The sequence below is a fragment of the Suricata suricatta genome, chromosome 6, assembly GCF_006229205.1.
Source record: "Suricata suricatta isolate VVHF042 chromosome 6, meerkat_22Aug2017_6uvM2_HiC, whole genome shotgun sequence".
NCBI lineage: Eukaryota > Metazoa > Chordata > Mammalia > Carnivora > Herpestidae > Suricata > Suricata suricatta.
The window spans coordinates 70,595,805-70,609,279 of record NC_043705.1 but is presented as its reverse complement, the minus strand read 5'-3'; the positions used below and the strand labels follow the sequence as shown (position 1 = coordinate 70,609,279).

The 13,475-nt window shown below is 38.0% G+C and overlaps 1 long non-coding RNA gene across 1 annotated transcript in view; it reads left to right on the top strand.

Moving 5' to 3' along the window:
- LOC115294667 overlaps positions 1-12,778 on the top strand; it is a 19,099-nt gene extending 6,321 nt beyond the window's left edge. The window contains exons 2-3 of the long non-coding RNA XR_003910043.1: positions 11,631-11,780; positions 12,216-12,778. This is a non-coding gene — a long non-coding RNA (uncharacterized LOC115294667). The remainder of the gene's footprint in view (positions 1-11,630; positions 11,781-12,215) is intronic.
- Positions 12,779-13,475: the final 697 nt, after the last annotated feature.

The window sequence follows — 13,475 nt, the reverse complement described above, 5'->3', positions numbered from 1 at the left end:
ATGTGCATCTGTTTTGTTTCTTCCACATATGAGTGAAATCATACGATATTTGTCTTTCTCTGACTTACTTCACTTAACATAATACATAGTTGCAAGTGGCAAGATTTCATTTAAGTTTTTAAGGACTTTGCATAAGTTTGCATATATTCATTCACTGCACCCTTATGAAGTAGGAAACATGGTATAGGAGAGGGAACTAAGGCCCAGAGAGGTTGAATAATTTGCCCTGGGTTACACAGCTGCTAAGTGGCATTGTCAGCATTTGAATCAGGTGGTCTAGCTCTCTAGCCCATTTCCTCATCACTTCTCTGTATTTATTCTTTGCTATATATACAAAATAAAATTTGTCATGGAATTTAAAATGGAATGTTTGCATATGGATGGGATGTATAATGCCTTGGAGTGGGGGGTTGAGATCATATTTTTAAATGAGTGATTTAATATCTATAGTGATAAAAGTTCATTTTTCTAAGATACTTTAGCTATCTGTTCTTCAGTGTTCCTGGAAAACATAAAAATAATACTAGCCAGTTACAAAAGGTTATATCTTATTCATTTATATGCAATGTCAGAATAGGGCAATCTATAGACACAGAAAGTAGATTAGTAGTTGTTTAGGGTTGGGAGGGCATTGGTTTTGAGGACAGAGGGTGATGACTAAAGGGTTTTGGGGTTTCTTTTTGAGGTGATGAAAATGTCGCAAAACTGCTGATTTACATGAAATTTATACTTAAAACAGGTGAATTGTATGGTACATTGCTATTAACTAAATTGCAGACTTCATGTGGATTTCACCAGTTATTTCATTAATGTCTTTGTTCTGTTTGAGATTCCAGTCTAGGATATTACACTGCAGTCATGTCTCCATCTCCTCTGTGGTCTATGACAGGTTTTCAGGTTTTCCTTGTTTTTCACACCTGTGGCAGTTCTGAAGCATATTTGTCAGATGTTTTATAGAATGTTCCTCAATTTGCAAACAAGTGATGTTTCTCTCATAATGAGGCTAAGACTGTGGTTTGGGGGAAGAATACTACACTGGTAACTGGTTTTCTTACCACATCTTATCATGATCTCCACGTGATTTATCAATGGTGACATTAACTGCCATCACTGGGGTAAGGTCCTGTTTGCCAAGTTTCTCCGCTGAGAAGTTAAAATCTGTCCCTTTCCATATTCTGTTCTTTAGAAGCAAGTCACTAAGTGCTCCCCCCACCCAAATTATTCTTTTTTTAAAAAATTTTTAATGTTTATTTACTTTTGAGAGATGGGGTTTGGCAGGGCGGGGGTAGAGAAACACACACAGAATCTGAAGCAGGCTCCAGCCTCTGAACTGTCAGCACACAGCCTGATGCAGGGCTTGAACCCATGAATTGTGAGATCATGACCTGAGCTGAAGTTGGACCCTTAACCAGCTGAGCTACCCAGGCACCCCTGAAATGATTCTTAAATGTAAAAATCACCCTAGTTATATGTTTCAAATGTAATATCCACTTGTAAGATTTTCAAAAATTATTATAATTGAAAAGTATTCTCTTTTTCTTTAATTGCTAATACTAAACTTTAAATGTTTAAGATTCTAATGCTTTGGAAAGGTAGATATTCTAAATTAAATGTATAAGATAGTGTGACCGGGGCTTTCCAAGAGGAGTAATGTGCATTTATATAATTCTTTCTAAATAATTATCTTTTTTAAGAATTCAGTGAGAGAAAAAACACTGTAAAAGCATCTCAAACTTTGTGTCAGAGGACAGTAATTTTTATAATCTTATATTAGAAAGCTGTTTATAAAATATGACACAGGTGCACCTGTGTGGCTCAGTCAGTTAAGCATCTGAACCTTGATTTTGGCTCAGATCATGATCTCACCATTCATGAATCTGAGCCCCACACTGAGCTCTGCACTGACAGTGTGGAGCCTGCTTGGAATTAATTTCTTTCTTTCTTTCTTTTCTTCCTTTCTTTCTTTCCTTCCTTCCTTCCTTCCTTCCTTCCTTCCTTCCTTCTTTCTTTCTTTCTTTTCTTCCTTCCTTCCTTCTTTCTTTCTTTCTTCTTTCTTTCCTTCTCTCTCTCTCTCTCTCTCTCTCTCAAAAATAAATAAATAAACTTAAAATACATGAGTAAATAAAATATGACACAAAACCTAAAAGCCTTAAAGGAAAATATTAATAAAAGATTAAAAGATTAATAAAAAGGTAAAGAAAAGGCTATACTAAAATTTTAAAATTCCTCATTGAAAATAAATGTTTAAATAAAAAACAATCTAAAGATGGCTATAAGCTGATAGTAGAATCAACAATTCAATAGAAACATTGCAAAGGACACAAGTAGAGAATTCAGAGATAAAAGAATATAAATGTCTTATTAACATGTGGAAAGATGCTCCAATCTGGATTCAAAATAGGACAAATACACATTAAAACCACAATCGGATCCCATTTTTATCCTATTAGGTTGGGAAAAGCACTAAAGATTAATAATACATGGCACTGGCAATGCCATAGAGAAATAGGTCCCATTCCACGTTGTTGATGGGAATATAAACTGATCCAATAATTTGGGGTTGGCAGTTGGGCAAACATCTGTCAAAAATGTAAATGTATATATCTTTCTACTAGTGATTCCATTTTTAGGAGTTTCTCTAACAAATATACTTGTATATACACATGTACAAAGACACAAAAATACTGTTCATTACAGCATTGTTCATAATAGTGAGAAACTAGAAACAAGCTAAGCGTTTACCGGTAGGGAACAGCTAAATATAGTATAAAACAATCACATAATAGGATATTATGCAGCCATTCAAAAGAGCGATTTCTGTGAGTTGATATGGACTTTCTTGTAAGATGTATTAGGTGTTGTTATACACTGGAAGAGGCAGCATGAAGAATGGCATATATGGTATTCTAGTATTTTGTAAAATAAAAAGGAGGTATATATTTGATGAACTTTCTATATAACCACATATGTATTCCTTGTGTTGGTTATTTCTGGAATGATACATAATGCATTGTAAATAATAGTTGTCTTTGGGAAGAAACTTGGGAGATTAGGGATGTGAAGTGGGAAGGAGAGTTACCTTTCACTGTCTTTTTAAAAATTATTCAACTTATTTTTAAAAATATTTTAATGTTCATTTTTGAGAGAGAGAGAGAGAGAGAGAGAGAGAGAGAGTGTGTGTGTGTGTGTGTGTGTGTGTGTGTGTGTGTGAGTGGGGGAGGGGCAGAGAGAGAGGGAGACAATCCCAAGCAGGCTCCAGGCTCAGAGTTGTCAGCACAGAGCTCAACATGGGGCTCTAACCTAGGGACTCTCCAGATCATGACCTGAGCCAAACTCAGTCGCTAAACCTGAGCCACCCAGGTGCCCCTCAGCATATTTTTTAAACATATACAGCATTTTTTTTTGTCATTTGAAGTTCTAGATAGCCAATAAATAAATATTATATATTAAGTGTATGTATAACATAGATTAAACTTTATCACCTAGAATTTCCAAAATTTTAATCTTTGCTTACTTGAAATAAATTGTGCTTCTAGAAATCACTTTCCAGAAATACGGGAGGGGAGCAGTTTAACTGATTTCCAAATTCTCTGTTGTGAACTAGCAAAGGAAAAGTTGAAAAAAATATACTATCCCCTCTGCCACCGTTTTCTGGAATTAATTCTGAGCCCTGGATTATTTTTGTTTCTGTGAGTTGCTTGGCTTTTCCATTAGGGGCAACGTTCATATTTGTGATGCGTTAGGTGGAGGGGACAGTTGGGTAACTGTTGCTGCCTTAGTGACACACGGAAGGAAAATCCACTACTCTGTTAACAGCTCAGTTCTCCATACTGAAGCGTCAACATTACCCTTCCGGTTTCATTATACTGTGTTAGTTAATTAGATCCAGTTCAGCTCTGAAGGCATCCATTGTTATTCAAATCGACGTAACAGTTCTGTGGTGAAAACAGCCTCCTTGCAAAGCAGCTTCTTAGCTTTGTAAAACTGTTTTGCTTTAGAAGGATTTTTCCTTATATGAATTTTGGATTATTTCTCAAGAAGTATCACTTTGTGCTCCACTGGCCAAAAATCACTTTTTATGATTAGACCAGTTACCTTTTTCTCAGTGTTATGGGTTGAATTGTATCCCTCCAAAAAAGATATTAACCCCCTATTTCAGAATGCAACCTTATTTGAACATGGGTTTTTACAGAAATAATCAAGTTAAAGTGAGATTGTTAAGATGGGCCCTAATACAATATGATAGGAGAAAATGGGACATCGATGTGCGCACAGGGGGAATGCTATATATAAATATGCTGCCATAGACGGAGGAACTACCAGAAGCCAGGAGAGCAGCCCAAACAGATCCTCCCCCAGCACCGTCAGGAGGAGCCTGGCCCTGCTGACACACTGCACTTGGACAGCTCGGCTCCAGAAATGTGACATGATAAATTTCTGTTATTCTGAGCTAGCTTTAGCTCAAGTTATGGCTGCCCTGGCAAACTAATGCACTCAGAATGGGGACTATTAGGGCCCAAGTATAAAAGACCCCAGTTCAAAATGGCCCGAGGCCTTCTCCAGGCTTTTCCTACACTAGGAAATGCCACTGGTGAATGTGAATTCTGATTGTGGCATTTAGTCTAAAAAGAGTAAACTACCTTTCCGATTCAGGTTGTGTTTCCACAACTTTCCTAGGAAGAAAAGCTAAAAATACCACTTTTCTCTGGGAAGACTAACTTTCCTTTTAGGTTACTTTCCCACAAGGTTTTGACCCTTCTTATGCAAGTTGTTTCCGTCTTCTCCTCTTTCAAAATTCACTTTCAGAACTTGTCTGAAGACTCACTTCCTCGTCGGTCCACAGTCTAACTCTTTCAGAATACAGTCACTTGGCAACACTCATGAATGCTCTACATTGTCAAGTTTAGGCTCTTGACCTAACCTATTTCTCGCTGAGCATTGAAGCCTTAACACTTAAATTAGAATATTTGTATATTATTTTTCTTTAAATGGTAAAATCTTTGAAGGAGGGTTCTTTCAATAAGTGCTAATAAGCCTAATAGTGTGTATGTGTACCTCTGCCCTGTGAATCTAGGAAAGGACACACACACACACACACACACACACACACATTGTTCAAAAAGAACACAGAGCCAGGAATTCATCACAGGTTGTACAGACTCTATAGTCCTGGCTCTGGGAATGATATTCAGTAAAGATGGCCAGTTAAGCCACATCTGACTGGCCCAGCAGTGACTTCATCTGCCTTGCTCACTACTTTATCCCCAGGATCTAGAAGAGTTTCAGCACATGGCAGGTGCACTCTTCATACTTTCGTTGTAAGAGTTGTTGGTACCTCCATACAAGCATAGTTATGCTATAGGAATAGAGGCAATCATAGGGGAAGAAACCTCTCTACTCCAATTAGTAGGTTGAACCATCCAAAATGGCCTATATTCAGAATTTTCAACCTACAGAGGGGGCAGTTTCATATGGTTTAATATCATACAATTGGTAAAAGGATTTAAAGTTGATAGAAGTTTCAGCTTTATGCTGCTTGATTTGTTTTTAAAAACTGTTTGTTTCATGTCAGAAGGCCTCATATTCCCACTGTAGACTTTGTTTTCTGTCCAAGACAATGCATTATTGTATTTCTATCACATGTATTCCTGGCCTGAGTGGCTGTCTGATATGTAACACTTTGTTTCAATAGGCATCATTAAAGTTCTTCCATGAAAGGCCACTGATGCTTGGGACTGGAGATGTAGCTTCTCCCAGGATCCATTGTTTATCGTGTCTCTTAAATATTTGATGTCCAGGGGCCAGATTTCTAAGTTCTTCTCCCTCAGTGATCTGCTTTGTGCCTTGGATCAAGCCACCTTTGCAATCATAGTTTCTGCCTTAATAAGTTTGTCTGAGGCTAGTGTATATATCTGTCCAAAGAGTGCTGAGAGCCATATTATTTGATCCTATCTCCCCTCTGTGCATGTCCTAAATTGATCCTCTCATTTGGGGTTGGAAAGGTATAGTTACCTTGCTGTGTGAGGTGGAAGAAAGGGCCTGAGTCACTAACTGCCATCTATGATTTTCACCCATCTCCCTCTGCTCAGTCCATGTTCCACCTCCAAACCCTTAACCTACAAAGTGACATTCCACCTCGCCTGCTTGTCTGTAGACTCTGCAGGCTTGCAGGGTGTCACTCACTCCCATCTGTAAAGGTTACTTCCCACCATTCGCTTCTACCTTCTTTTTTCCACGAATGTGTTGGTCTCATATTGGTTTCATTGTCTCCTGTTCCATTCGCTTTAACCTTGTGGGTTTATAACGTGCCTATTTGTTTTAAATTCATTTACTCTCCTTTTAGTGGGGCTACAGGAGAGAGAAGAAATAAAGACCTATGTTCAATCTGTGCATAGATCAAGAGTCACTGTACCATATTTTTAAAAATAATAGCCCTGCAAGGTATGGATTAGTAGGCTTGTTTTACAGAAAAGATACCAAGTCTCAGAGAGATTCAGTAAATTGCCTAAGAGTTCACAGCTAAGTACCAGAGCTGTGACTTATCCTTATGTTTAATTGAGTCTAAAGCCCATGGCCTTTGGCAGTACAGAATCCTCCCTGGACAGAGGCCAGATGACCACTGTGAGGGATGGGCCTAAAAAGACACACGGTTCAAGTCATGCAAGATCTAGAGAACCCTGAGGTCCCTTCCAGCTCTGGTTGTACTGTTTCCTTTTACTTTGATAATCAAAGCAAATGGGTGACAGAGATATTTCTAAGCAAAGATAATTGACTTAATATCATTTTAGCTGGAGCTTTAAACAGTGCTCAGTTAAAACCCTGGGGGAGAGACATAAAGAAGAAAACTGAACTGAGTAATCCATAGTACCTAATTATAAATCTGTCTACAGCTATAATTAGCCTATGGTCATATACAAGGAGGAAAATATATGTTTAGACGACTCTATGGTGAAGCCTTTACTTATAGGCCCTGTGTCATAGAGCCTGCTGATAGACAGTGTTCAGCCAAAACCACTGAAGGAATGAATTATATACCATTTGTTTGTAATCTTAAGATTCACATTGACAAGCATTATTTGGACATTGATCATCTTGCTTATATTAAAATGATACAATGGAAAATTTAAGATCTAAGACTTGAAGTATTCCAGAGGAAAAGAGCTGGGGGCAGAAATGGTGGTCACAGGGACTCCAACAATGAAAAGCTGAATTTTGTATCTTTTAGGAGTACACATACTTATACATAATATAAGCTCTTATATGACTTACTTGGATGTTAATACGAATATCTTAATCAATTAACAACTTGTTATATCAGAATTAAAAGACAACAAAAATGAAGAGTAACAAAAAGCAAGAAAGTATGATCTGAATCATCAAGTATATTGCAATACATCTGAAGAAAAAAGCCTAATCTCAGTAAATGAGAAGAGAACAATTCAAGAGTCTACAGGTTTGTTCTAACTTTTGGGAAGACTCAAATTATACATGCCCTTAAAAGTCAGATCAAGGAGCTTAGACTTTTCCTCTAATTAATTTTACTATACAGTTTCTGTTAGTTGTAAAAATAATTAAGAAAATGTAAACCGGTGGGGGGGGGGGCTGGGTGGATCAGTCAGTTAAGTGTCTGACTCTTGGTTTTGGCTCAGGTCATTATTTCATGATTCATGGCTTCGGGCTCTGTCCTGGCTGCAAGAAGCCTGCTTGGGATTCTCTCTCTCCCTCTCTCTCTTCCCCTCCCCCCACTCATGCTATCTCTCTCTCAAAATAAATAAACCTAAAAAAAATTTTTTTTAAATACAGCATAAACCAGGAAAATAAAACTGAGATAAAATTACCCCGAAATCCCAACATGGTTAATTTAGTGATATATATAGCTTTATTGTTAGCTCTGTAATGTACATGTGATTTTGTTAACATACTTTCCATATAACATAGGGTTTTGAGCATTTTTTAAGAATTTTTTTAAATGTTTATTTTTGAGAGAGAGACAGAGCATGAGCAAGGGAGGGGTAGAGAGAGAGGGAGACACAGAATATGAAGCAGACTCCAGGCTCCGAGGTGTCAGCATAAAGCCCAACGAGGGGCTCAAACTCACAATGACATCATGACCTGAGTCAAAATCAGAAGCTTAACTGACTGAGCCACTCAGGCACCCTCTTGAGCATTTTTCTATGTCAGTACATATGTAGTGGAAATATTTCAAGGAGATCAGAAAAGGAAGAGAAAAATGTGGGGAAGGGATTGGCCAGATCTCACAGTATGTGGGGTTATGCTAGCCACTGAAGAGTGTGAAGGACTTAGATGGTCAGAGGATGACACTTTCCAGAGAGAACACCAATGCGGAAAACTTCAGGGAAAGGAATGGAACATGGCTCATGCATGGTCCAGTGGAGAGACCTGCCCTGGGGACAGTTGGTGTCCTCTGTAGAAGGGTAGGTGAGGTTAGAAAAAGGCAGGCAGGCAAAGGGAAGGTTTAGGACAACTTTGCTTCCTCCTTTCTGAGCACCAAACAGGTAGGAATGGGTTTGAATCAGCCAAATGGAAATGACTTTCCTAAAAAGAAAATTGTTGAAAGTGATGTACAGTTGTGAGAGGAGAGGCTTTCTAGTTATTCTATGACTTTGTCAAGACTCTTCTGTTGAGATCATGACCAGAAAAACCCCACTTTACTAGCTAAAACAAAAAGATGGGTGGGTCAGTTCTAAGGATATAAGAGACCTCCCCGGACTGGACCTGGAAGGCAGCTGGATCTCACTGGAGCTGGCATCGCTAGAGGACTGCAAGTAAGCGGGCCTCCTCTTTCTCCATCCCCCTCCCTGCTTCCCTTGTGGACCTGCCAGATCTTTCTCTGCAGGTTAGCCTGCTGGAATGTTAGCTCCCACAGTGAATCCTAGGTTTACATGCTCCCTGTCACAGTTACACCATTTAGGAAGTTTTTCGCTGTCTCCTTAATTTCTTTATCCGGTCCCCACCTCTCAATGAGGAAAGCAAACCTTTTTGGGTCAGTTCGAGTCAGGTCTACCATTGATTCAGTCAACTGTGAGGTGGGATGAAGGGCTGATAATGGGCCCTACTAGACCCTGGGATGCTATTCCAGAGGAGAACGAAACCAAACAGGCTAAGAGGGTATTCCAAATGTCCCTGGTACGTGCTCTCAGCTCTTTCCTCTCCAGAAATTAGTGGATCTCTCTCTCTCTCTCTCTGCCTCTTGGTCTCTCTCTTTTTTTAAATTTAATATTTATTTATTTATTTAGCAAGCACACATATGTGCTCTCAGGGGAAGGGCAGAGAGAGAGAGAGAGAGAGAGAGAGAGGGAGAGAGAGGGAGAGAGAGGGAGAGAGAGGGGGAGAGAGAGAGGGGGAGAGAGATCATCCCAAGCAGGCTCCACATTGTCAGCATGGAGCCCAAAATTCAAGACTCGATCTCAAAAAACCCTGAGATCATGACCTGAGCCCAAATCAAGAGTCTGCTGCTTAACCAACTGAGTCACCCAGGTGCCCCTTGAAATTAGTGGATCTCTTATGTATTGGGTTTTTAATAATCAAGATTATGCAAGTGCCCAAAATAACCTTGAGTATTATAACCAAAGACATTATTTTCCTCAACCAAAGGAAAGGAAATCTGGACATATGATGAGTTCACAGGCCATTGAAGAGCCTAGAAAGAGCACATTGTCCTAATGTGACACTCTGAGCCTGATACAACAGAAATGTAGAGAAAATACAAAAATAAAAGTAAATGCAACACCATTAACTACGTAATGTGAAGTGATCTGCAGCAAGTAGATCACTAAAGATGACCAAAGAGAGATGGCTTTAGGTATATGTTGTCACACAAAATCTTGCTCGACATGATGGCTTTACTTGCTTGGTTAAATCTTACCCAAGTATTTGTCCTATCGCGTGGTTTGGGTGTGGTGGTAGAAGTCTGGGTGAGTCATGGTGATGACCAATTGTGGTTTCTTTTTCACTACAGTGAAGAAATATGGCTTGCTCAGCATATCTGCCCAGTCTAAATACCTTCAGGATATGCTACCAGAGACAGTTATTAATGGGTAAAAGACATGCTGAGAGAAGAAATGAGGGCAAGGCCTAAGAAAAATTCAGATGACTACTTTTTGAGTAGGAGGGGTGGTTTGGGATATACAGGTAGAATAAGATCATTTGAAAATCTTCTATATCATACAAATGTAATAATGCTTACAAATAAAATTCAATTCCTATGAACCACTTGGTCTTGGTAAATTGAGCTGTTCACTGAGCAGAGAACTGGCCTGCTAAAATCTTTATGTAGATAATTAATTCAGTAAAGTGGTGTTTGAGTGGAAGGAAAATGGAAGAGAAAAACAGAAGATTTCAAGGTATAACTTGGTTTTCAGAGATACACATGCCAGGCCGAATATTAAATTGTATGACTCAGTTTCCTGTGTTGCATCCACACCTCAGGGGCCATAATAAAAATGTCACTATCCTATGATGAGAACAGCTTTAGGACTTTGGGTCTGGTATATTACCATGAATACATTTTCCCAAATTCATTTTCTTTGCCTAGCAAAAGCTGGAATTATTTCAAATAACCTGCCTTTCTTTCAGAACAAACACAAATGAAACAAGTATTTCGATCAGGTTCATATTTCCTAGGGAAACAGGGAAAGCATCCATTCTTGAGAATGAAAACATCAGGGTGAATTCTGGATTCCCACTAAGTCAAAGATGTGGGTCTGGAGCAGGCCTTTCCTAGAGTACTGCTCAGCTATGAACGATACTATGGTCTGGTGAATGTCTGGAATGCTGGTTAAATGGGAATAGATCTAAGACATTTATCAAATGGATAGGAATGAGATTCAGCCAAAAATGATTTGTGCCTTCATACTCTAGGGTTAATTTAAAAAAAAATTTTTTAAAGTAATCTCTGCACCCACCATGGGGTTTGAATTCATGACCTCAGGATCAAGAGTCACATACTCCACCAACTGAGTCAGCCAGGACCCCTTGGGGTTTAAAGTTTTTAAATTAATAACAACAAAAATGAAATACAATAATTGCAACCAGAACAATTATCATACATGAAGTACTATGCTAAGTGCTTTAATACATCACTACATCCAGCCTTCAGAATAATCCAAGGAAATGCATAGTCAGTTTTATTATCCACACGTAATAGATAAGGGAAATGAGTTTCAGGGTAACTGAATGACTTGCTCAAGTTATAGAGTCAATAAGTGGGATTTGAACCCAGCTGTGTGGATCTACAGCTTGAATGCTGTATTGCCAAAATATAATGTCATCCAGAAAACGGAAGTGATATTCACCTTAGTGTTTACTTGGTTCTGTACTCCTCTACAGGAATTCTGATTCAAGTATATATTTATTTTTAAAAATGTACTCCTAATTCTTTTTTTTAATGAATTTTAAATTTTAGAAGAGTTTAAATTTACATAAAACTTGCAAAGAAAGTATAGAGAGTTCACATTAGTTTGAACCCAGTTTTTCCTATTGTTAACATTGTATATTGCCATTGTGCGTCTGTCACACCTCATGAACACTGGTGTGTTACTACTAACTAAACTGCATACTTTATTCTTATTTCAACTTAGTTTTCCTTTGATGTCTCTTTTCTCTTCCAGGATCCCATCCAGAATAGCACACTGCATGTGGTCATCATGTCTCATTAGGCTCCTCTGTGCTGTGACAGCTTTTCAAACTTTTCTCATTTCTGATGACCTTGGTGTTTTAAGGAATATTGCTCAGATTTTATAAAATTTTCCTCATTATGGGTATGTCTGATGGTGTTTTTCTAGTTGGGGGTTATGGATTTGGGTAAGTAAGGACCATAAAGGTGAAGGAGTATTCTTATCATATCAAGGGTATATATTATTAAAAAAATGTATCACTGATGATGTTAGTCTTGTTTATCCAGCAATTGTTTACTTTCCTCCACTGAAAAATTGCTTTTTTATACTTTTCAATGTGCTTTGGAAGCAAGCCACTAGACAGGTCCACACTCAAAGGGGTGAAAAGTTAAGCTCCACCTCATTGAGGAGGGACTATAAATTAGTTGAGTTCTTTTGTATGGGCTGTTTGCCTTTTCTCTCTTACTTACTTATTCAGTCAGATATCTATATCAGTATGGAATTACAGATTTTTATCTCATACTTTGTGTTATAATCTAATACTGCCATTATTTATTTTGTCCCTCTGATTTTTTCCAGCTTTGGTCATTGGGAGGTCATTCAGGTCAGCTCCTGTTTCCCTTGACATGCTTCCATCATTTTGTTTTTGAACACTCCCTTACTTTCTGGCACTACAAAATAACCCAGGCTCAGCGTATGTATACCTTGTCCCAGTGGTAGAGTTAGCCATTTCTTCACGGAATTCTGATTCATTTTATTGGAACATGGTATTAGAAACCAGGATTTGAGTGCTGGGTTTGATCATTGCTGTGGGAGTACCATTGCTTCTGAGAAGAGCTCAAAGGATACAGCTGGGAAACATGTATGTATACGAACCCATGTTTACACACATATCTATAATCATTACTGCATCCATCTGTATTTTAAGTTTAACATGAGTTCATATTGATGTCTCCAACTCTAGTCCATACCATACGATTCATCCTTTTTCCTCTCCCAAAGTGAAAAAACTGGACCCTATCAACAGCTACTATTTATTTGCTCAATCCCAGCTTATACATATAGTAGCTTCAGAATTCTTAATCTTTACTACCATCTTCACCACCAAAACAACTTTATCGACAGTACAAAGTTTACATGAAGTTCCCTTTTTGCCCTTAGTCTTATAGTCTCTAGTCAAAATGCTATTCTCCAAAGTTACCTAACTTGTTTTAAAAATTATTTTTTGTTGTGAAAACAATATAGTTTTATTGTTGAATATTTGTAAAATAGAACAAAATTGAAAGAATCTTCCAAAGTCTTATATTAACCACTATTAATTTTTGGTTCTCCTTTCCTCCTCTTTCTCTGGGGATATGTATATATGGACATCAATATGAATATATATACTTGTAGTGCTTTCTATAAATGTATATCTTTATAAGAATTGAGGGGGCAATGTAGTGACTCTACAGCAGATTTAAAGATGATTCTATCACCAATGCTTAAGCTGAAACTTGGAATATAGAAAATAATTCTAGTATATTTCAGGGGAGCTAAAATACTTCTAACATATTTCTGTCTGGTGATAATAACCTTTAACAATACAAATTATCTTCTTTTAGTTGTCTAGACATCATTCTAACCTTATGTATCTTTAAGAGGGCCTGGATAGCAATCACATCAAGACTAATCTGTCTAGAGAATGCTTCAAGGGCAACTATCCTGCTCTTATTGACCAAAAAGAATCTCTAAGCTGTAGATACCCAAGTGTCAGGCAGCAAGGATAGTATTCTTCTCTAAGAATTTTGGCTCTTGGTATGTGCTTGCTATAGGTAAAGACAATTCACTAACTCAAAA